Source organism: Castor canadensis, chromosome 2 (genome assembly GCF_047511655.1).
Source record: "Castor canadensis chromosome 2, mCasCan1.hap1v2, whole genome shotgun sequence".
Taxonomy (NCBI): Eukaryota; Metazoa; Chordata; class Mammalia; order Rodentia; family Castoridae; genus Castor; species Castor canadensis.
In genome coordinates, this window is record NC_133387.1 from 131,716,864 (window position 1) to 131,740,955 (window position 24,092).

Consider the following 24,092-nt stretch of genomic DNA (forward strand, 5'->3'; position numbering starts at 1 on the left):
GCCAGCAAGCCAGAGAGCCTCAGGGTCAAGCGCCTGTTCTCCTCCAACCTCACCAACCTCCAGCTCCATGCTGTTCCCTCGGTCTGAAATGTAGTCCTCCCCTGCCTCACCTCACTGTGTCTGGCTAACCCTTGGCATTACAGATCTTCTCAACTGTCACGTTGAGAGAGGAGAGCCCCACTGACCCCTCAGAGGAGATCAACCGGCCTGTCATAAGTTGTCATGGTGAGTGTACCTCACCTTTGTGGCGCCCCTGTCTATGAGCTGTTACATATCTACAGTGCAGTGGTTTAATGGCTGCCTCTCTTATCCAAAAGCTTTCATGAGGATAGCGACTGTGTCTAATTCTGCCTATCTTTGACGTCTTAGCTTAACTATGGAGGCTTAGCTATTGCAAATTCTAGTAATGTTATCTGTTTAACTATGGAAGTGACTTTTAAATTTTTCTTTAAAGGTTTTTTGTTTGTTTTGCTGTATCAAGGATCAAACCCAGGGCCTTGAACTTGCTAGGGAAGTGCTCTAACCGATGAGCTGAATCCGGAGGCCTTAAAGAAGTGTTTGACTGGGCTAGTATTTACAGTTCCTTAAATGACCTGAAATTGGAGTGGACACAAGGGAGAGGGAATGGCAGGTACCACAGAGTCAGAGCCTGCAGTAACAATGCTGTTGATATCCTGGCTTTTATGTATTGGTGGTTATTATTCTTGCTTCCTATCAGTGCTGCTGAAAATGTCCCCAAGAGCCTGCCACTTGTTTCAGAGGACCATGAGCTGTGTTGATCACATACAATTTTCAATTCTGGATGTATTTCCAGCTGTGTCATCATGCTTTCAAAACCTGACAACCTGGAGGTCAGCTGTCAGATATAACACAATGCAATGATTGCTAATGACAAGTTCCCAACACATGGGAGTCACTGGGTGAGACCTCAGTCCCCAAGCCCTTCCCTCTGCTGGGATGCCTCCACTCTCTCACTCATTCACTCTCAGAGGAAGCTGCCCTCACAGCCCCCTCTCACTCTCTGTATCTGCCATTTTTGTTTGTTTTTTAGACAAGGTCTTGTAGTCCAGATTGGCCTTGAACTTGTGATCCTTCTGCCTCAGCATCCCAAATGTTGGGATTACAGGCGTGCACCACCGTGCCTCACAGTGAGGGTGCTGGTGCCAAAAAGCAATCAGGGCTACTACCTGGGTCCTCACGACATTCAACTGCAGCTGCCATCCCTGTCAATGTGAGGGGAGGAAGGGATAGCTCCTCCAACTGTCACCGAGCCCAGCTTTTTTGAGTCTGGGCCAAACCTGCACCAGTCTAGCTTGTGCATGGAACCAGCCGGTTGCCCTGGATGGCGTCCAGACAGCCCGAGCCTCCTCTATCAGGAGCGCCTGCCCACCAGCTCACTTCTTGCAGAAGTTTAGGGCGGCATCTTCTACCTTTCTTATTTAGGAGACTTGACTTCACTCTCCTCAGAGCCTGACCTTGAATCCCAGCATACTTTCTGCCATCTCTCCTGTATACTCGGTGAATCTTTGTTCAAAAGACATTCCCCACAGCCGGCTCCGTGATCCAAGACCCCAAGGAGCCTGAGGCAATCTCTCTGCCGAGACTGCTCCCTGCACCTATGTCTATCCCGAAGTCCACACTCCTCAGTTCAGCGGCCACTTGCACAGGGTGGCCTCCCCTGCCCTGCACACCAGATTGGATCTCTGCACACCCTCCCTGATCACTGTGTCCCTCTCCTCTATAGCTCTGACTACACTTGGTAATTCTATATTTGATTTGTAGCTACGTCCCTCTCTAGAAGACAGGGTCACCAAAGGCAGCAGTGTTGTCTTTTTTGCTCACCACTGTGCCCCCAGCACCCTACACAATCTCAAGCTCACAGAAAGGGTTCAATGCCTAATTTGCTGAGTGAGGGAACGACCTATGATTCATATCACGAGGCGTCCATCTTTTGAGGACCTGTCTTTCCCATGAAGACAAGTACAACACTTCAGGGGACAGGACAGTCACCAACCAGCAGGCACTGCATGTATGAACACCATAATATTTCTACTTGTAGCTTCGATACTCCAATCACATATTTTATTAAAGTGTGTCTCCCAGGGCAGTAAAATACACTGTGCTACCGGCGGCGTGTGGGCAGTCAAACCTGGCTTTGGGGAAGGTGTCATGTTTCAAGACTGCAGATAACTGAGAATACCAGTGACAGGCAGAGAAGACACTCACCTCCTGCTTGGGGACACTCTGCCTCCTCCCCTTCAGCTTTGCAGACTGCAGGGGACTTGAAGAAAAGGGGGTGGACAGTCCCAGAACCAAGCGACAGAAATTCCTATGATCCCTGAGGTCGGAGGTGGCTCTTTGGCGGGGTCTCAGAATGGGACTGTGTGGTTTGACTTCAAACATTTCTGGGTTTGCTCTGTGGCTTGTCATGTCATCACACTCTGTGCCATTGGAAGATGACAATAATATGTTGCACCAAAAGATGAAACAAAGCAGCTGTGATGCAAAGGGCTGAGGCTGGACCTGGAGTCACAACGATATCCAGGTCACTGGGTCTTAGTAAAAGTCACACAACAGGAAACAAAGCTCATGCTGTGGAGGGAGAAGGTTCTGGAGAGCAGTGTGGGGAGGAGGAAAGAGCACCAGCTGGTTGTCAAGGTAATAACCACTCCTTTCCCAGGAGCTCTTGCCCTGGGTGGGCTCCATGCTGAGCAGTCTGCATGCATTAGTCACTTAAAACCATCATGAAGGTTCTCAAGATCAACATTTTCAGATAACAAAACCAAGTGTCAGTGTGACAAAATGTGCCTGAGGTAACACAGCCAGTAAATGTCAGAACCAGGCTTTCATGCCAGTTCCGACTCCAAGGCCATCCAATCAACCCTGGGGTACACTGGCCATCAAGGTAGTTGGGTTTGAACTCTGGCTCCTCCACTACGACTATGTGTCTTGGGGTCACTTCTGTAGAAGTTTTATTATCCGTCTTCTGTGACTCATAACACTCATGGTTGAGGGTAAAGACTCAATGAGAAAATGTGAACGAAGTCTTTAAAACTGCTAATGCAGCCATGGGTAGCTACTGAACTTGGAATGTGACCATCTGAATTGAGATGGGCTGTAAGTGTAAAATACCGAAGTAGTTTGACAAAATGTAAAATAGCTCAGTGATTTTGCGTATTGAATAGATATTGAAATGATAATATTTTTCTACATTATGCTAAACCACATATATTACTGAAATTAATTTCACCTGATTCTTTTTCCTTTTTTTTTAACATGGCTACTAGAAACTAAAGCTTACATATGGAACTCCTATTATATTTCTGAGGCACAGCACTGCTCTAGAGACTTATAAATATGATTTATTATTGTTATGGTAATTTCACTCAGAACAAAACCTCATCTCACCATTGAGGTCAGCACCTAGACACGGTCTGATACAGAATGAGTCTCCTTTTTTCTATAAATGTGAGTTTTTCTGAAAAAAACAAGCTGTAGGTTTTCATCTTTTGCATCTGTTCTTTCTGATTTGTGCCCTATTGTTGTTTTTCAAAGAAAGAGGGGCCTCCACGTGAAAGCAAGTGTCTATGTCTGGAGAAATGAACCCACTCAAAGACTAAACATGACCATTTAAAACATTCAAACACAAATGCTTTCAGTTTTTTCCTTTTGAGAAAGCTCTCACTATGTTGCTCAGGCTAGTCTCAAACTCAAATGATCCTCCTGCCTTGGGCTCCTGAGTAGCAGGGATTACAGAGGTATACCACTGCACCGATTCTTTCTGCAGTGCTGCGGATGGAACCCAGAGCCTCACAAATGCCAGGCAAATGTCTTCACTGAGCTCCACCCACAGCCCTGACCCTGCTGCCTTATTCAATAACCAGAGAGCAAGCTGCATCTCCCAATTGCTCTCCCTTATACGTGATGGAAAAATCCCTTTTTGGTTTCCATTACTTATCGACTGCTAAATAGCCCATTATAATAATGTCTGGAACATTCCAATGGGCTCAAACCACTGTGTATGGAAGCATATCATTTGAAAGCATACATAACATTCCCAGCATCTTTGCCACTCCATAATTTGGATTTCTCCCTCTCATTGAGCATTACAAGGCAAATTTCAATTTAGAGTCTAGTGTTCATTCAGGTCACTAAATGGCTAACCTCTGTAAAGACGAGGGACCAAACTACATAGCTGAATTAAGGAGTGATCTACGGTCCATATTAAACTCACCTTCCAGAAAAACACAACAAGCAATGAAAGGATTTTGTCTCCGTTAGGGTGGCACTAGCTGTGGTAACATAAGCCCAGCATTTCGGGGGTTTTACATAACAGAAGTTTATTCCTCCCTCCCAGAACAGCTCAGAGCCAATGTTCTGGTCAGGGGGTCTTTCCTCCTTCTGGTGGTCAGTCTTGCATCACATGGTTCTGCCACTCCCTAGGCCTCATCACTCTCTGCAGTCAGTCAGCAAGGACAGCCCTAGGAGAAGACACCACGTTTCTTAAACTAGCCGAAAGCAGTACTTCATTACTCCTTGCATTCCATCAGCACGAACTTACCATAAGGGTGAACTTAGTCATAAGGGGAGCCAGAAATCTAGTTCCTAGACAGGAAGCCCCTTCCTAGCAATACATGACACTAAGAGGAGAGCCACTCAGTCTGCTAACCAGCTGGCCATCTCCGATACAATTTGCAAATGGAATTATTCCATAAGGAAGAATGCAGAGGGTTGAGATGTGATTCCAGACTTTATCATCCAACGCTACCCGTCATCACAGCCCCCCTAAACCATCAAAAAGCTCTAAAGAGCTGGGGAAGAGGGGGTAGCTCAGTGCAGAGTATGTACTTAGCATACACAAGGCCCTGGGTTCAGACCCCAGCCCCAAAACATAAATAAATAAGTAAATAAATAGCACTAAAAAATGCATAGCATAAAATAATGAGGATAGCAGAAGACTGTGCAGTCTTTTTTCTTTCTTTCTTTCTTTTTTTTTTTTTTCTTTACAGTACTGGGGATTTAACCTAGGGCCTCATTGAGCTATATCCCCCAGCTCTGTGTAATAATATTTTTGTTTGTTTTTGGAGTCATGGTCTCCCTATGCAGCCAGAGGTTGTCCTCATATTTGTGATCCTCTTGCTGCAGTCTCCAGAATCCTGGGTTATGCACCTCCCCTCGCTCTATAAGATGCAAAGAGGGAAATGGCTCAGAATGGGGGAGGCTGTAGTCAGTCCTCCTCTTCATCGCTCCTCAAGTTAGTAAAGAAAGAGTCAACTGCTTTAGTCCTTTAATTTTATCTACAAAATTGCATAGTTATTCATATTTGGTCTCTCTTGACCAAATTTTCGGATGATTTGCCAGCTAAACACCTTGGATAGATGGCTTAATATCCAAGATGTCATCTGAATATGTGCAGAATCATGTAAACTGTTAAAAGGTACCCATGAATAATGATCCCTAACTTCTTCATATAGCAGCACCTTGACACAGCAGGTACCTGCTAAATACATATTGATTTTTGATGGATTAAGGCAGATTCAGAGTTTGTTATGACTGTGCCTTACCGGAATATTCTGCTCTAAAATCTTTATCTTAATAGTTTCATATGTAATATGAGCATCAATTCTTTTCATGGACATTTTTTCTTTGATGTGGAAGGGGTACATCTTATAAAAATTCATTCCAAATTGAGGTTTCCCCATACCTTTAGCTCTGAATCCAAGGAACTAAATGATAGCAGGGAGGGTTGTTTATCTGTGTTTGGCAGAACTGGGGTTTGAACTCTGGGCCTTGCTCTTGCTAGGCAAGGGCTAGCATGACTCGAGTCATGCTCCCCCCACCTCTTTTTGCTTTAGTTATTTTTTGAACAGGGAATCAAATTTATCCCCGGACCAGCCTGGATCACAATCCTAATATTTATGCTTTCCTTCTAGCTGGGATGACAGGTGCGTACCACTCACCCAGTTTTTGTTAATTGACTGGGTGTCTCTCAAACTTTTTCCCCAGGCTGATCCTTCTCATCTCTCCCTCCTGAGTAGCTGGGATTTATAGGTGTGAGCCACCAAGCTCAGCTTAAATTTTGGTTCCTATGTTAACTAGCGCATAGTAAAAAGAAACCTGTCTAAAATATCTGGATAAAAACATTAGTTTGATTAATAGAATAGTGTTTTTTATTATATCATGCTAATTTATCTTATGTTTTACAGTGGGGCAGAAGACAGGCTCAATCATAGAAAACATGCTTGCTTTATATAATCTTATATAAAGATACACTCTGCTGTTTGTACAAGCTTAAGCTCCTCCCTTCGAGCAAGGAGACTTTTTATCTATGACTAAATTTTAGCAGCCACAGAAGAAAAGAGTGATAGGTTTAACCACATTACAAAGAAACACCCCCTACAAGGCAAAAATACTTTAAGCAGAATCAAAAGGCAATGCAAAATGCAGGGAAGTATTTGCAACTTGCTGTTGCAATTGTTATAGGAAGAGTTCTTAGAAGTAAACAAAACCAGACTCCCAAATCTGATAACAATAAAAAATAAGCAAAGGATATAAAAGACCATATATTAAAACACATACACACAGGGCTGGCAGAGTGGCTCAACTGGCAGAGTGACTGCTTAGCAAGCATGAGGCCCTGGGTTTAAACCCCAGTCCCACCAAAAAAAAACACACACAGCTTAAAATATACGGGGAAATGTCCAACCTCATATTTAAGATAAAAATAAATAAAAGCATCTTCACGAAGAGTTCAGCAAAAATCTAAACCTTTGAAACCATCCTTAGGTGAGGGTATGGGGAGAATAGGAAGCCAATGAGCACAACCTGTGCAGTGCCTCTCAAGACTGAAAATTCAACTCAGGCACCCACACCTCTCGGTAGAGATCGGGAGAATCAAAATTCAAAGACAGCCAGGATAAAAAGTTACTGAGCCCCCATTTCAATCAACAAACTGGGCATGGTGGTGCCCACAGCACCTGTGCTCCCAGCTATGCAGGGAGACCTAGGGAGGTGGGTCACAGTCTGAGGTCTGCCTGGGACACATCACAAGACCCTACCTGAAAAATAACGGAAGCACAAAATGCTGGGGTGCAGCTCAAGTGGTAGAGCACCTGTCTAGCAAAGATGAGACCCTGAGTTCAACGCAGTACTGCCCCCAAAAACCTCAAAACCCTTGTATCCTGCAGAAATCACCTTGAAGAAGCAACTCCCATGTGAAATGACATGTTTAATAGGTTACTCATCGCAAAACATTGGAAATAACCTAAGTGTCCCCAGATAAGAAGACCGGCTGATTAATTTATGGTTCATCTATATGGTAGGATATTCTCAAAAACTTTTATTTATTTATTTTTTCATGAGGACGCTCTCTGTGAACTGATACAGAAAGATCTTCAGGATACATAAGAGAAAATCGAGATGAGGAACAATGTGAAGAGTGCCATGTTCTGTGGGAAAGAGACATTGTTCCTACATGCTGGTTGGTGCCTCCAGGAACTCTGGGTCAGAGGAGTAACAATGGATAGAGCTGATGGGGACCCCAGGCTGAGAGTTGCCATGGGAGGGAGACTTTGGGGAAAGATGTTTCAAACTTTTCTGAAGTTTGAACCTTGTTAGGTAGTGCGTGCTCTAAAAGTTAAATTTTGGGTGAGAGATGTAGCTTAGTGGTACTGCACTTGCCTAGCATGTGCAAGGCCCTGGGTTCCATTCCCAGCACCCCTCACTCAAAAAAAAAAGTTACTTTTTTTTGCCCCCAGCAGGACTTGGGGCTTGAACTCAGGGCCTTATACTTGCTAGGCAGGTGCACTAACACTTAAGCCATGCCCCTGGCCTGCTTGCTTTAGTTATTTTTCAGCTAGTGTGTCACTTTTGTGGCCTGGACAGCTTCAGAAAGTGATCCTCCTATTTACACCTACCACCTAGATGGGATTACAGAGGTACACCACCATGCCCTGCTTATTGGTTAAAATTGGGTCCTGCTAACTTTTTGCTTGGGCTGACCTCCAACCTTGATCCCCCTGATATCTGCCTCCCAAAGTAGCTGGGATTTAAAAAAAAAAAAAAGTTAAATTTTTTAAAAATTTGTAAGATTTCTGAACTTTTAATTCACCCTGGTAGGATGGCAGTATCTTAAGACAGTGAATGTTCACCACTAGTGACATAATTTCGTCTTGCAAGGCTCACTAACGGCTTCTTGTGGAGTAGGCAACCTGGGGGCCCAGGGGACACCTGAGGACAGCTGGTAGGTTGATTGGGCCTCTCAGGCTTTCATCAGGAGCACTTATAATTTCCACTTCTTCCATTCAGGTAAATCAAAATATTAGAGTAAAAGGACAAGTATGATATTAAAAAAAAAAAAAAAAAGGCGGGGTGGGGGTGGGGCACAGAGCTGCCAGGGAAATTGGGCCTTCTGTATCTTCAGATTCTTCTTCTTTTTTTTTTTTTTTAAAGGCATTTTCCATCTTACTGATGAAAACGTGTTCTCTCTCTACTCACTTACCCATTGTACGTCAGATGGTACTTTCTGGTTCAAAGAGCTGCTTGTGTAAAACACCGACATTTAAAACTCATTTCCTCCCGTTCTGTTGCAATGTCGACAACTGCATGGTGAGGACCTGCGAGTTGCTTTTAGGATACCGATTGGGATCTCACTTCTCCACCTGAGCAGCTTGCTTTAAAAGCCACCAAAGAGAGAGAAGCATAGTAGGAGCGGGCCGCGAGCTGCGCCACTGCGGGGGTCCCGCCAAGGCCCGCGCTGCCAGGGCCTCGCTGCACTCGGGGAAGCCGCCGGCCCTGGCCGCCGCGGCGGGAGTGGCGCCCCCTGCAGGACGCACGGAGAACTGCTCCGGGCGCTGCCCTCTTGCCTCGCGTGTGAGTCCTCTGGGAGCCCGGGAAGGTGGTGGCCAGGAGTGGCTGAACCTCAGAGCTGGTGAGACCCAGAGACGGTGGTTCTGCGTTCTGTATCTCTTCTCCTCCACTTTTCTTGTCCCACCTCCAGCTTCCTTTTCTCTAATTGATGCCCAACTGGAGAGCTACAGAACATATATGTAAGTTACTTTGGGGCAAATAATTAACTTAGCTGGGCCTCAGTTTCTCCTTTAGAGCAATAAAACTAAACTTGCAACTCCTTTGGAAAACTATTAGGCAGTATTTTATAAAGTTAAGTATATGTTTATGCCATGCCTAGCATTTCGACTCCTAAGTATTTACTCAAGAGAAATTAAAATCTATGTCCACAGAAACAATTGCCCACAGATGTTCATACCCAGTTTTACTCAAAATAGCCAAAGACAAGAAACAACCCAAATGCCCGTCAACACGTAAGACAATAACACATTGTGATATATTCATAGGATGGAATACTGAGCAAGAAAAAGACTCAGGGACTCATGCCTGTAATCCTAGCTGATTGGGAACCTGAGATTGGGAGGATCGGGGTTTGAGGACAGCCCAGCAAATAGTTCATGAGATCCTATCTCCAAAATAACCAGAGCAAAATAGACTGGAGGCGTGGCTCAAGTGGTAGAGTGCTTGTTTTGCAAGAATGAAGCCCTGAGTTCAAATCCCAGTCCCACCCTCCAAAAAAGGAAAAAAACAACTGGTACATACAGCAGCATGAACAAATCCCAAAAACATTATACTCATAAATATAATGCTTATTATACTTATGATCCCATATGAAGTTCTAGGAAAAGCAAAAGTAATCCATGGTCTAGAAATGAGAAGGGCAGTTTCTTTGGACCAAGAAGTGAGGAAAGAACTTTCTGGAGTAATGGAAATGTTCTATATCTTGATTGATTGTGGTAATGGGTGCATAAATACATTTGTCAAAATTCACAGAATTGTACTTTGAAGTGTGTACATTTCATTGTATGTATATTAAACCTCAATTAAAAAATATCTTTTGAGACCGTCTTGCTATGTAGCTGAGGCTGGCCTTGAATTCACCAGCCTCTTGTCTTAGCCTCCTGAATGCTGGGATTCCAGGCATGCCCCATCATGGGGACATCATACAATCTAGTGATTGAAGCCACACATGGGGAATTCTATGATGAATGCTCACATAGATGAACCAGAGGACATCACACCAGACCTGGCTCTACAAATTGCCACTTCGAAAGATGCCTTAGAAGGAGGAAAGAACTTGACTCTCTGGGTTTGATGCAATATTTGGAAAATTACTTAACCTCCCTCAACCTTTATTGCTTCATCTGCAAAATGGAATGGGAGAAGGGACGCGTTTGAGAAATGCAAACTTGCTGACCGCTGCAGAGGGCGAATGCTGGCGGTGAGCAAGTCTTTATTGAGCAGGTCTTCTGGGCTGGGCGCGTGCATGAGAATTTTTGGGAAGGCAGGACTCTGTGCAAGGAAGGTGAGGGAGATGGCAAAGCCGGGAGGAAGATGTTGGAGGCTGCATCCAGGGCTACAAAGATTCAGAGGCTGCTCTGAGAAAGGATCCCTGAGAAACAGTCAAAAAGGCAGAAAGGGAACGAAATGCGGAGGCCTGCGCGGTAGGTGCAAGTCCTCGTTTTCTTTGGTCTCCTCGCTAAGACTTCAATAAAATTCACGTGATTTACTAATGCGCTTCTGTGAGTGGATTTCGGGGAGGAGAGGGAGAATTTCTAAGTCCTGCCTCCAGGGTGGGAGGATAGACAGGAAAGGCAGGTTGCAGATGGCCACCTCCAGGGTACCTATGAAGGTGTTGGGCTCCTGGTATGTGTTTAATGAGCGACAGACATTTGACGTCATGTCACATGTGCACACATTCTGCTAAAGGAACTTGCCTCACCCCAGCCAGAGGCTCAGTCAGTGGCCCAGGACTAGTGTTTCCATAGCAACAAAGGGGTCTTGGCGCCTTCAGGTGGGCGCTCGCGTGATGGGTAGGTATGTGGTTATAATGGGCTTCGCTTTTGCCTGGCCCGTGGACCAAACGATTGCCTTCCTCTCTGCGCTCAGCTTCTTGCCGGCCCCGGGCGCTGGGCAGTGGTGGGCAGTGGGCAGCTTCCCGGCTGTCGCTCCCCGCCTTGGCCTGGTGTGACACCCTCGCGTGCGTTCTCGCCCACGCCGCTCAGGTCCAGGGCGCGCCTCCGGGGATCTGGCCACAGTAACCCACAGCCGGGCCGATGACAGGACCTGTGCTCGCAGCTTGACCCCAGCCCAGACCCGAGCGCTTGATGGCCCCGGGGCTTTTCTCAGTCCGTGCCCTCTGCGCGTGACTCCGGCCTCTCGCCAGCCGGCCGCCGCGTGCTCGCCACGGAGGGCGCAGGGCCGCGATCCACGCCCGCCGCGCCCTCCCCAGGGGCCGGGTCAGGGTCAAGGTCTCCAGTCGGTTGCTGCGCCGCCCCCTGGCGCGGAGCCCGCGGATGTCGCGCAGCCGGTTCCGCCGCCGACGGGGCGGAGACTGTGCGTCCGCGGGGACCCGGAGGCCGAGGGACTGAGGACGATGACTCCAATTGCACTGGGACAGGAGTGTGAGAAACGGGGTCACAGGCTCCATTTGGGAAGCTGGGGAGACAGCGGCCACCCAGGTTCTCCTGTAGGCGGGGCCCAGTGAGAGCGCGTTTCTTTTTCTTTTCTTTTCTTTTCTTTTTTTTTTTTTTTGCGGTACCGGGGCTTGAACTCAGGGCCTTCACCTTGAGCCACTCCACCAGCCTATTTTTGTGAAGGGTATTTTCGAGATAGGGTCTCGTAAACTATTTGCCCAGGCTGGCTTCGAACCTCGACCCTCCTGATCTCTGCCTCCTGTGTAGCTGGAATTACAGGCATAAGCCAACGGCGACCGGCTACAGCAAGTTTCTGAGTCCCCTCCCCAAAACCTCACCTCTCGCCCCCCTCCCTTCCGGCTTCTCAAACTTCTATTTTGGGGATACGCATGCGCCCTCCTGGCTCTGACACCCTCACCTGCTGCGTATCCATCTGCACAGACTTGGGGTTGCCCTGCACATGTTCTGGCCTCTTGCTTTATCTGCGGACCTTGGTTCTTGTCCTGCTCGCTACTCTTCCTCCTCCTCCTCCCCTCCCTGTCCCCGCCTCTGATGGAGCCTGATGGACTTTGTGTGGCTGGTGTCCTTGTGGTGAGACCCCAGGCCCCAGACCAGCCGGCAGACTCAGCCTCCTGCTTCTGCCCAAGGAACTGGAGCCCCGTTTTTTAATCTCCTCTGCTGGTGGAGTTCCTGCAGGCTCCTGAGACAGAGGCTACGCTTGCCTTCATGGTGAAGGAAGAGGGTACACCCAGAGCTTCCATGGTCAGCTAAACATTTCCACCAAGAACTGGAAACAAGAGTCTAGGCTTCCCCCTGTTTCCTGAAGTTGACAGTGGCAACACTGTCACTGTCTTGAGTACTTGCTGAGTGGATTAAGGGACCCCAGAGAGAAGGAAGATAATCACCCTCTCCCTGCTTTAACTAAGTCCTGCCCCTTGCATCTAGGCTTAAGTCCCACCCAGCTAAGAGCTTAATTAGAGCCTGCCTTTATCACTTGCTGTGGTTTTCTCACCCTGTCATTGCCGTTTCCAGAAAGAGACAGTGATGTCAACTCTGTCCCTCTGGTTACCTCTGAAGCACCCACCACACCTTAGTCTGGGCAGCCAATCCTATGCTGGAAGGCTGGTTTCCCCTTTGCAGAGGCACTCAGGATGTGTGCTATGGATGTGTGCCCAGAAAGATGTGTGCTTCTAGGTTCCTAGGGCCCCTGGAGGCCTCCACAGAGCTGTTCTTGGCGGTCTCTGAGGACACACTGTGCCCTGCCTCTGGATGAAGGCAGGAGTCCATCCTTTCAGGATTACAGACTTGAAGAAGTACTTCATGAATTTTAGAACTTCTTGCTGTGGGAGAAGCATTGAGTGAGGGGCAATAGACTGGGAGAAGCGCTTTAGTTTGCCAAGTAAGTTCATTAAAAATACTACCATTTATAATCATCATTCACTTATAAACAAGCTTCCTAATTCCAGAAATATGGGAATGACATCATTTCAGGATTAATAACAAACTTGGCTTCTTTTTTAAAATGTTACTGTTTGTTTTGGAATAATTTCAAACTTACAGAACATTTGTGAGATTAGTACAAGGAACTCCTGTATACATACTCTTCACCCAAATTCGCTGAAAGAGAGAGAGAAGGGAGAACATTCATACAAGAGACTGAATAGTCTTTATACTTTGGGGGGTGTTCTGTTTGAGACAGGACCTTACTATGTTGCCCAGGCTGGCCTTGAACTCCTGGGCTCAAGCTGTCCTCCTGCCTCAGCCTCCTGAGTAGTTGGGGCTATAGGCCTGCACCACCACACCTAGCTCTTTGTAACTTTCTCTACTAAACGACTTTGAAACAATACAGTATTATGATCAAAATCAGGAAATTTTTTTTAATATGGTTGGTGTGATATTACAATATAGGTACCATATTAAAATTTGCCAACTGTCCCAATGGTGTCCCCTCTCCCTCCTCCTATGGCTGCTCCCTTCTCGCCTTTGTTCTCATCCTCCTCCTTCTTCTTCTCTTCCTCTTTCTTCCCCTTTTCCTTCTCTTTCTCCTTCCCCTATCTCTTCCCCGCCCTCTTCTTCTCCTTCTCCTCCTCCTCCTTCTTTTGGTGCTGAAAATTGAACCCAGGGCTTCCTGCAGTGCACATGCTCTGTTACTGAATTACACCCCCAGCCCCTCTTCTTCTTCCTCCTCTTTGCTGCTTTTTCCTCTTTGCTTTGTTTTCTCTGGCCAGGATCCACTACAGGATCACACATTGCTTTTAGTTGTCAAATCTCTTCAGTCTCCTTCAAATTGGAACTGTTCCTCAGCTTTTATTTGTTGTTCATGACACTGTGTGTGTGTGTGTGTGTGTGTGTGTGTGTGTGTGTGTGTCTGAAACAGAGAAAAGTACAGGCCAGTTATTAAGTAGAATGTCTCTTTGGCCTGCTGCCTGGCTCAAGTGGTGGAGCGCCTTCCTAGAAGGACAAGGCCTTGGGTTCAATCCCCAGTATTGCCAAAAAGAAGGGGAAAAAAAGCAGAATGTCCGTGCTTTGGAGTTTGATCTCTTCTCATGATTATATCCAGACAATGCATTTTTACCCAAAAATGCCACAGAAATGACGCATCCTTTCTCAATGGATGACATCAGAAGGCATGTGACACTGGTTTGTCCTGTTTTCAGAGATGTTAAACTTTGATCTCTTGGCTGAATGGTGGTCACAGGGCTCTCTGCTGTTTACCGTTTGTAATTAGTAATTAGTCAGGTGAATTAATAAGTCTTTTAAATGAAATGAAATGGTCTCTTTGAAAAGCTCACTATGTCACCTTATTCTCCTCATTTTTCTCTGGTTTAGTGAAGACATCCTTCAAGATCATCCGTGTCTGAAGACTTTTTTTTTGTTTTTTGGTGGGACTGGGGTTTGAACTCAGGGCTTAGTGCTTGCAAAGCAAGTGCTCTACCACTTGAGCCTCACCTCCAGTCCATTTTGCTCTGGTTATTTTGGAAATGGGGGTCTTTTTTTTTTTTTATTCATATGTGCATACAATGTTTGGGTCATTTCTCCCCCCTCCCCCACCCCCACCCTTGCCCCTCCTACCCCCTCCCTCTCCCCGCCCAAGATGGGGGTCTTGCAAACTATTAGCCAGGACAATCCTCCCGATCTCACCCTCCCAAGTAGTAGGGATTACAGGCATGAGCCACAGGTGCCCAGCCATAGACTGACTTTTGAAAACCCCTGCCAAAAATGAAAACCATTTATTTATTTAACGACATACTGGGCACTACGTGTGTAGCCACTGCTCCACACCCCACGTTCTCCATGTTCTCCCTTCTACCTGGACAGACTGGCCCACCCTCAGGTCCCTGAAGCCATTCCCTGAGCTGCTGGGGGGCAGGCTTAGATGCAGAGCCTATTTGGTAGTGGCTGTAACCCAGGGGACCCACCTGTTACAGAGTCCCGTCCTCCATTCCAGGGAGGCAGCGAGGACTTCCTGTGATGTGTTTGTATTGTACCCAGTTTCCCTGGGTTGTACTGCAGTAAGAAACAACCCGAAGGTTTCTTTCTTGTGCGCATTTTATGCCATCTGTGATCACTGCTCTGCTGTGTAATCATCCCCATTCTGAGACCCAGGCAGAAAACACAGCCTCTATCTGGAACCTATCTACCTTGTGGCAGAGGGAAAGAGAACGTGGTGGAACCCCACCCTGGTTCTCAAGGCTTCTGCCGGGTGGAGCATGGTCACGTTCCCCCCCATTTCAACAGCCAGAGCCAAGTTACATGGCTCTGCTGGCCATGATGGGGCAGTGAAGTAAGTCATATAGCAAACTCAGGGAATGTCTGATCATCTGACAGGAAAGGGTGGGATGTAGTCAGGACCAATGATGCTATCAACTGTGGCACAACTCTCTTATCAGGGCCTCTGGGCCTGGCTTCCAACTTAGAGAAACACCACGAGCAAAACAATCTCTAGATCCACAAAGGTGGGACATTTTGTGAGAGAGCTGGCTGGAAGGCTGCAGAAAGCCAATGCCATGGAAAGAGAAAGGAGTAGTCCTTATTAAAAGGCACAACACCATGACACTGGAGTGAATCTAATTTTTTTAAAGCTACAATTGGGGAGACTTACGTAGACTGCATATTATACTGTATGATAGCATTACTGTTAATCTTCTTAGGTGTGATCATCGTTTTGTAGTTTTATAGAGAAATGTTCTCTTAGGAGATGGATGCTAATATATTTAGAGGTAAAATAACATGATGTTTGCAATTTACTTTTAAAAGGTTCAGCAAAAAATGTGTGCTTATGCAGACCATGTTGGGCAAGGTGGTACAACCTGTAATCCCAGCACCAAGGAGGCTAAGGTAGGAGGATTGAGAATTCAAGGCCAGCCTGGGCTACATAGCAAGACCCTGTCTCAAAAAAAAAGTATGTATATGTATACACGTACCGTGATCCTCCTGATCCCTGACTCCTGAGTAGCTGGGATTACAGGTGTGAGGCACTGGTACCCAGCATAAGATTGTTTTTAATCATTGTAGGTTTTTGCTACCACCTTCTCCTCATTATCATATGGGAAGTAGGTCCTTAATTTTTTATTGTTAAAAAACTCCTAATTCCACAGTTTTGGAAAGAACTGCTAACATATGTAGTACGTATGCAGCACTTTACAAACTTCGTATCCACTTTGACTTGGGAATTTAACCAAATAGCCATAGATTTCTGTAAAGATTTAGTAACGAGGTTGTTTAACCTAGCATTGCTAACCACAGTTTAAAAAAAGGATATAATTTAAATGTCAAATAATAGCTGGTTAAATAAGGTGTGGCTTATTCACCCAAAAAAGGAATACAATGCAGCCATCAAAATGATGCTGTGAGCGTGGCATGAGAGTGCATGCCTGTAATCCTAGTACTCTAGAAATGGAGGCAGGAGGATCTTGAGTTTGAAGATAGCCTGGGCTACATAAACAAAGAGAAAATAAATAACCCAGTGCCTAAACTTATCTCTGGAGGTTGGGTTTACTAGCAATTTTTATTGTCTTTTTCCTTACTTGTACTTTCTACGTTCTATAAAGTGATCATGAATTACTTTCTAAGGAAAAGCAGTAAAAATGATGTTTGAAGGAATGCTACTGAATTCCCAACCATTTTCTTCTGAAGAATCTGAAAGCCTGAGGGTCCCTGGGGTCTTATCCAGAAGAGGGACCATCTGGAACCACAAGGTGGCAGTGCTGCTTGCAGAGGTGAACTTCCTTGCCTGGGCTGAGCGCCCTCTGCCAGGCCATTGAGAGTGTCCCCAGCAACCTTCCTGCCCCACACCCCCCGAGAGGCGACAACCTGGTGTGCACAGCTGCTCCCCTCACCCCGCCCTGCTCATGGGTTGAGGATGCAAGTTGGGGGCAGGGAGGTGCAGGGTCAGAGGGTGGAGATGACAAATCAAGAAATGTCCCTCGGAGGAAACAGGAAGGCTTTCCCCAACAACAGCTGTTGCCATGTATGTCATCAGCTGCCAGATTGTGTAAGTGTGTGCATGAATGTGCTTTTAAGAGTGTATTCTGCATCTTACTTATTGTATAATTTTCCTTAGGTTTTTTTCATGTGCTTTAATGTTTAGAATGTTCTTTTATTTCAGAAAAATAGGGACAGAAAGTTAAAGAAAACAGGGCTGGACAAAGTGACTCACACCTGTAATCCCAGTTGCTGGGGGGGGGCAGAGATCAGGAGGATGGAGGTTCAAAGCCAACCTTGGCAAAAAGCTAGGGAGAATTCAACTCAATCAATAAGCCAAGTGGAGGTGGTGTGCACCTGTCATCCTAGCTACACAGGAGGCAGAGGGAGGAGGATCTCTGTCTGAGGTGTGCCCCAGGGCAAACACTGGAGAGGAGACCCTACCTGAAAAATATGAAAGCTGAAAAGGACTGGGGCTGTGGCTCAAGTGGTAGAGCACCCACCAGCAAGCATGAGGCACTGAGTTCAAACCCCATATTGGAAGAAGAATAAAAAAACCACTTACTTCATACTTACTTGGTACCTGGTTCTATACATGGATTATTTGCTTTCAGTCCATACTTGATTCACTGTATTGGAAACCCTTTCTGCACCTGCCTTTAAACAGCCGCGCACACCAGCTTGTCTCTTCTCTCAGGGATGTAGGGGCAGGCTGGTTATCGGGGAGGCCATGAGCAGGGGAGAATTGTTGGGGATGATGGAAACACTGCTTATTGGGGTATAGTTACAGGGATGCATAGTTTAGGAAAAACTCACCAGTGTGCTTTTAATATGCTTGAGGTACATTAAAATCAATCTTTTTGGAGCTAGAGATGTCATTCAGTGGTAGAGCACTTGCCTGGCATGTGCAAAGCCCTGGGTTCCATCCCCAGCACCAGAGGTAAAATTAATGTACTGAACCTGGACACATTCAGGACTAAATAAATGTCCAGATGCTCCTTGACTTAAAATGGGGTTCTGTCCTGACAAGCTCCTGGTAAGTCCAAAATGCACGTAATATACCTAACCCATTGAGCACCTCGGTTCAGCAATACAGTACACTGCAGAGCATTGGTTGTTCACCCTCGTGATCTTGGGGCTTCCTGGGAGCTAGAGCTCCAGCCACTGTCCAGCATCACACGAGAATGCTCTACTGCATGTCACTAGCCCGGGAAAAGATGGAGTCTCAAACCCATCTTTACTCAAATCCATACTTTCTGAATGAAGATCGTTTTCTTACCGTCATCAAGTTGAAAAAGATGATTGGTCCGCCTATCCTAAGTCCCAAACCATTTGTACCTGAAATGAGTACATTTTTTTGAGTGTAAATCAGACCACAATAAAGTTGATTTAAAAAAAAAAAATCCAAGCCAGGAACAGTGGTTTACAAGCCTTGTAATCTCAGCTAATTGAGAGACTGAGATTGGGAGCATCACAGTTCAAGGTCAGCCTTGGCAAAAAAAAAAATTTTGCAAGCCCCCCATCTCAACAGAAAAAAGCTGGGTGTGGTGGCACGTGCCTGTCACCCCTCACCCCAGTGACAGCAGAAGCATAAAATTGGGGGAATCTCAGCACAGGTCAGCCTGGGCAAAAAAGAGGGACCCTGTCTCTAAAATTACCAGAGCAAAAAAGGCTGGAAGTGTGCCCCAAGCGGTACAACTCCTGCCTAGCAAGTGTGAAGTCTTGAGTTCAAACTCCAGTACCGCCAAAAAAGAAAACCCAAGCCAGAAGAAGTGGTTCATGCCTCTAATCCCAGCTCTCCAGAAGCTGAGGCAGGATCATGAATGTAAGGCCGTTACGGGTGGGGTACATTTTGAGACGGCCTCAAAATTAAGTAAGTTCACACTCCAGAGTTAGCTGCTAGAAGTGCTTCAACTATCGCCGTCCCTTTTCTATATCAGGGGCTCAGCTAATTATCATAATGAGTGTGAGAAATGAGGTTTCCATGATGCAAGACATAGTGATCAACAAATTAATAAGTGTTTCTCTCAGGCTGGGCACCCCACAGGCCAGAGAAGCTCACTCCTGTAATCCTGGCTACTTGGAAGGCTGAGATCGGGAGGATCACGGTTCAAAACCAGCCTAGAGAAATAGTTCTTGAGACCCCCGTCTCCAAAATAACCAGAGCAAAATGGACTGAAGGTGTGGCTCAAGCAGTAAAACATCTGCTTTGCAAGTGTGAGGCCCTGAGTTCAAACGCCAGTCCCACCACAAATAAAAGAAAAAAAAAAAAAGCCCCTCTCAGCACTGTTGTGAAGACAAAATGACACATCTGTACGCTTGCTGCTTGGATGGACTTTACAAGTAAGTGGCTTGTGGCTTGTAAAGCAGAGACTTCCCCCGACCCCATCCCCACCGCTGCCCTCAGTCTTCCAGCTTGTCCAGACTCCCTACAATCCCGGCTTAGCTTCCCGAGCTGTCCCTCTGGCAGTCCCCTGCCATGATCTTGGCTTGCTGCAGTCACCTCCACATGTCACTGTCTGAGCAGGGCAGGGACCCATTGGAAGCTGCCTGGCCTCTGGAGCCTGGCAGTGGGGAAGGGACTGGGGACTGACCTTTGCCTGCACAGGATGCTCCCACTGGCCTGGGAGGTCAGAAGCATCTTGGCTTCGCTGCAGCAAACTAGAAAACAGAAGTTCCTTCCACTAAAGCCCCAAACTGCCCTGTGTCTCCTGCATTCTGAAAAATTCCTCTGAGCAATGAAGCCACACTCTTTTGTTCCCATTTCCAGCATCTCAGGAAGGCCTGCCATCTCCTCAGGTCACTGCAACCAACCCTGATGTTCTTAAAGTGACCCTTACCCAGTTCTCAGGGTTCCTCTGACCTCACCCAGGTCACCAGTGCTTCATAAGATCCTATGAGCTGACCCTGCCTGAAACCCCTTGTTTCTCCTGTAAGCTTTGAGTGCAGAGGCCTGGGACTTTCAGGATTCAGCCACTGGACCACAACCCTTGCTCGGGACATACTTGCTGGCTGTGACCTGGGTTCTCTGGGCCTTAGAAACCATGCACCTACAAGCTCCACCCTGCCCAACGCCCAGGTCCTTGGGAGCTCACACATTGGTGTCTCTTTTCAGGAAAAACTGAATGCTGTGCCAAAGACCTGTACACCTTGTCCTTGGCTTTTCTCTGCCTGATGTTGCAAGTTCCCTTGACTGATAAGGAAGGTAACTTATCAGTTACCAAGGTAACTTGGGGAACCTGGGCTCTTCACTGTACTTTCCACAGTTAAGCAGGAGTAAAGACCCCTTCAGCACCTCCTGTGAGCTGCCTGGGGCGGCCTCCCCTCACACAGTGAGACCAGAGCCAGGGAAAATGAAAGCTGCCTATTTCAGGGCCAGACATGGTGGTACACCACTATAATCACAGATACTTGGGAGGCATAGGTAGGAGGACCAAAGTTCAAGGTCAGCCCCAAGCAAAAGTGCCAAACCCTATCCAAAAAAAACTAAAGCAAAAAAGTACTACAGGCATGGCTCAAGGTAGAGCTTCTGCCTAGCAGGCACAAGACTGAGTTCAAACCGCAATACCACCAAAATAAAGAAGTAAATAAAATAAAAATAAAGCTGCCATTCTCTGTCCTTCAGAACTTTTTCTAGACACCTGAAGATACATATTTATTTCTAAGTGTGTGTTGAGGTGTCATATAGATATTTTTTAATAAGATGGATTCATACTCTTTCAATTCAGCAGATTCTTGTTGATTACTTGCTATCTGCCAGGCTGTTTCAGATCATTGAAAATAATTCTGTAACTTGCTGTTTTTGCTTAAAAGCATAAAATCTCTCAGATCCGTGTATAAGGAGCGCCATTATTTTTGACAGCCACATGGTATCCTGTAGCGTGGTAGCATTGCAACTACAATTTCTTTAACTAACTCCCTAATTCTAGGCATTCAGATTGTATCCGTACCCTTTTCTGTTACAAATAATACTGCAACAAATGCTTTTGTCACAGAACCTGTGCACATTTGGGAATATTTCTATTCCCCATACAAGGAGGAACTGCTTAACGAAAGTAAATATACTATTCTTTTTTTTTTTTTTTTCTTGAGACAGGGTCTTGTTATGTAGCCTAGGCTGGCCTCAAACTTGCAATCCTCCTGTGTCAGCCTCCCCCATACTGGGATTACAGGTGTGGGTCTCTATGCCCCTCCTAAGTATTCTGAATTGTTGTACCCAGGCATTGAGATCATACCCATTTATTCTGCTAGTTATTACAAGTGCATAAGAGGGTCTTCACCCCCTGCCTCTTTCCCTGAGGCCTAGCGCCATTTTGTTAGTCTGATAGGTGACTATGACAATAACTTCTTCACCAGAAGTCAGCCCAGCAGTCAATATTGATTGAGCAGCTTGTGACCTTAAGCACAGGACACTGCTAGCGTTTAAATGAAGAGGCGACACTCCTGCCGCTCCGCCAGTGAGTTCAGGCTTGGCTGGCTGGGAGAAGTTGGGTACCTTCACTTACGTTACCTCTTTTCACAATGTAAATGGTATTCTCTCACTTTTATAAAGAGGCTGACCCCTCCAAATCGCAAAGTTCAGAAGTCATGGCCAGGGAGGAAGGGAGTCCTGGAGAAGGGAAAGCAGCAAGGACAAGGTTAATAATGAACCCAGGGGCTTGAGCAGGACCAGGGCTGGGTTTCAACGCCAGAGCCACACCAGTGAGGGAGGAGGCGGAATCTGAAATTCCTCTGTGGGGGGGGTGCTACACGGTGGGGTTGCTCTGCCTGTCCTCTGGGTTTGTCCCCTATCAGCCTTGAGGGAGAGGCTACAAGAGGTTCAGAGGCCCCAGATAAGAGCAAAGGAGAGGCCTGGGTTTGGTGACTCAGAACCACTGAAGAGGCACTGTTACCCTGGAGATGGGGGTGGACTTGATGATTCTACACATGCAGCCTTGTCCACAAGCTATGACAACCTTCTTCCATCCTCCTAGCTGCTGTGACTCCAGTCATGACCCAGGCCCTCAGCACAGACCCCATTCCTCCATTCCTCAAAAACCCCAAAGTCCTCAAGACTCCTCCTCCTCTAACTTAGGGCCCTAACCAAGCCTAGGAGCTCCCCCCTCACACACACACACACACACACACACACACACACACACACACACACGCACGCACGCACACTCCTGTTTGACGACTACCTCAGAGTTCAGCAATTTGAAGGAATATTTGCAGATTGCGTAGGGAGCCAGGAGGCAACCAGGTGACTTCCCTTAAGAGTCTGTCCCTGGGGAAGCTCAGCTCAAGAAGACAAGCTTCTGGGGTCACAGACACCTCAGCAGAACCATGTCTGCAGGATTTCAGGCTGGAGGCTGGAGCAACTGTTGCAAGGAGGGGCCCATGGCAACCTCTCTCCCCAGGCAACCTGGGCACAACATGTCACTTCCCCATGCCAGGTGTTTTAAGGGGGGAACTGTCCACTGGCAGCATAAAGGAATGGGTGGCCTGATGTGAGGGATCTGAAGAATATAGGAGAGAGAGAGAGAGAATGAAGAGAGAACACAAATATGGTAACCTAGGTAAATGTGGGAGAAAAGAACTTGGAAATTCCTTATACTGTTCAGGTTTTCTGTAGATTTGAAATTATGTCAAAATGAAAGGGAATGATGTGTAATATAATTTGAAATAAAGATATTGTAACCTTAAGAAGAGCATTATAGAGCTGGGGGCTGTGGCTCAGGTGATAGAGTACTTACCTAGCAAGCGAAAAGCCTTGAGTTCAAACCCCAGTACTGACCCCTCCTCACCCCCCCCCAAAAAAAGAGCATTGTCAGTGGGTGAATTTGTTAACTGAATGAGTTTGATAAGGTTTTCATGCACAGGCAAAATGGAGTCACGAGATTTCTATGCAGTGATTTTTTTCCTTTGTATTTTGTAGTCTTCAAAAGACTTTTCTTTCTTTTTTTTTTTTTTTTTTTTGGTAGTACCTGAGTTTGCACTCAGAGCCTTGCACTTGCTAGGCAAACACTTGAGCCACACCCCCCAGTCTATCACATATTAGATCAATCAGAAGAAAGAATATCAGGAAATGGAGACAAAGTCAAGGAATTGTTACTTTCAGATAGAAATAAAGAAAAATATGCAAAAAATAAGAAAAATCTATCCTTAAACTTTGGGCTTATAGATCAGTCTTTTTTTTTTAATTCCATTTTAATCCTAGTGTTGTACTGTATGTCATGCATGTTGTGTGTTCAGGTGTTCAGAGGTATTTATAAGCATTAAATAATTTCCCCTTTAACCCTTATAACTCCCAAACTGTAAACACCTGCACAGAATTCTGATGCAGCTGAAACAACACTGACATTTCTGCCACAAAGTCGTTGATGTTCCTGCTGTCCAAAGTGTACCTCATTTTGTTATGTGCTGTGTGCAGTGAGCGACAAGACTGTCTTCTTCCAGAACTACATTCTGATCTTTGATCATAGTTTTTGTTCTTCATAACAACACGGCTGCATTTACTTACTACAATATTCAGTAAATGGATAAGTCACCTGTGAGTATAATGTAGGCAAAGGGAAAGCTTTATAAAATGGTTTTCATTTTGAATTTTAAGTGGTAATTTTAGAATTCAGCTCTCAGTGCCAATTGTTGGCTTCAGATCTATAATCCTTAATATAGATGTTAAAACTGTACTTTTAATTTGGGTAAATGTTAATTAATTTTCCTAACTTGGTGCTAACTTCTAAGGATAACTCTCTTGGATACTATAGTGTGTTTAGAGCTAGCTGGAAATTTGTTAATCTTACTCTGGGAACATTGTCCTAGAGATTTTTATTCTGTTCTTTGAAATAATCCAGCTACATCCCACATATACAAACACACACGCACAAACCCAAAGAAACAAAGTGGAAGAATTGGTGGAGAGGCTCAAGTGGTGGAGCACCTGCCTATCAAGCGTGAGGCCCTGAGTTCAAACCCCAGCACCACCAAAAATAAAACAAAACCTCCTGATATAAAAAGTGTCACAGGACAGGGGTGAGGGGAAATGCATGTGACCAAAAGATTAATAATTCAGTGTTTCCCAAACTGTTTTCCATTATCGGTACCCCAAGAAATCTTTTTGCATTCCTTAATAGCACTCCAATAAATTCTAATATTAAAAGGAATTATAAAAACTGAAGGAGCATTAAAGTAAACTAATCCACA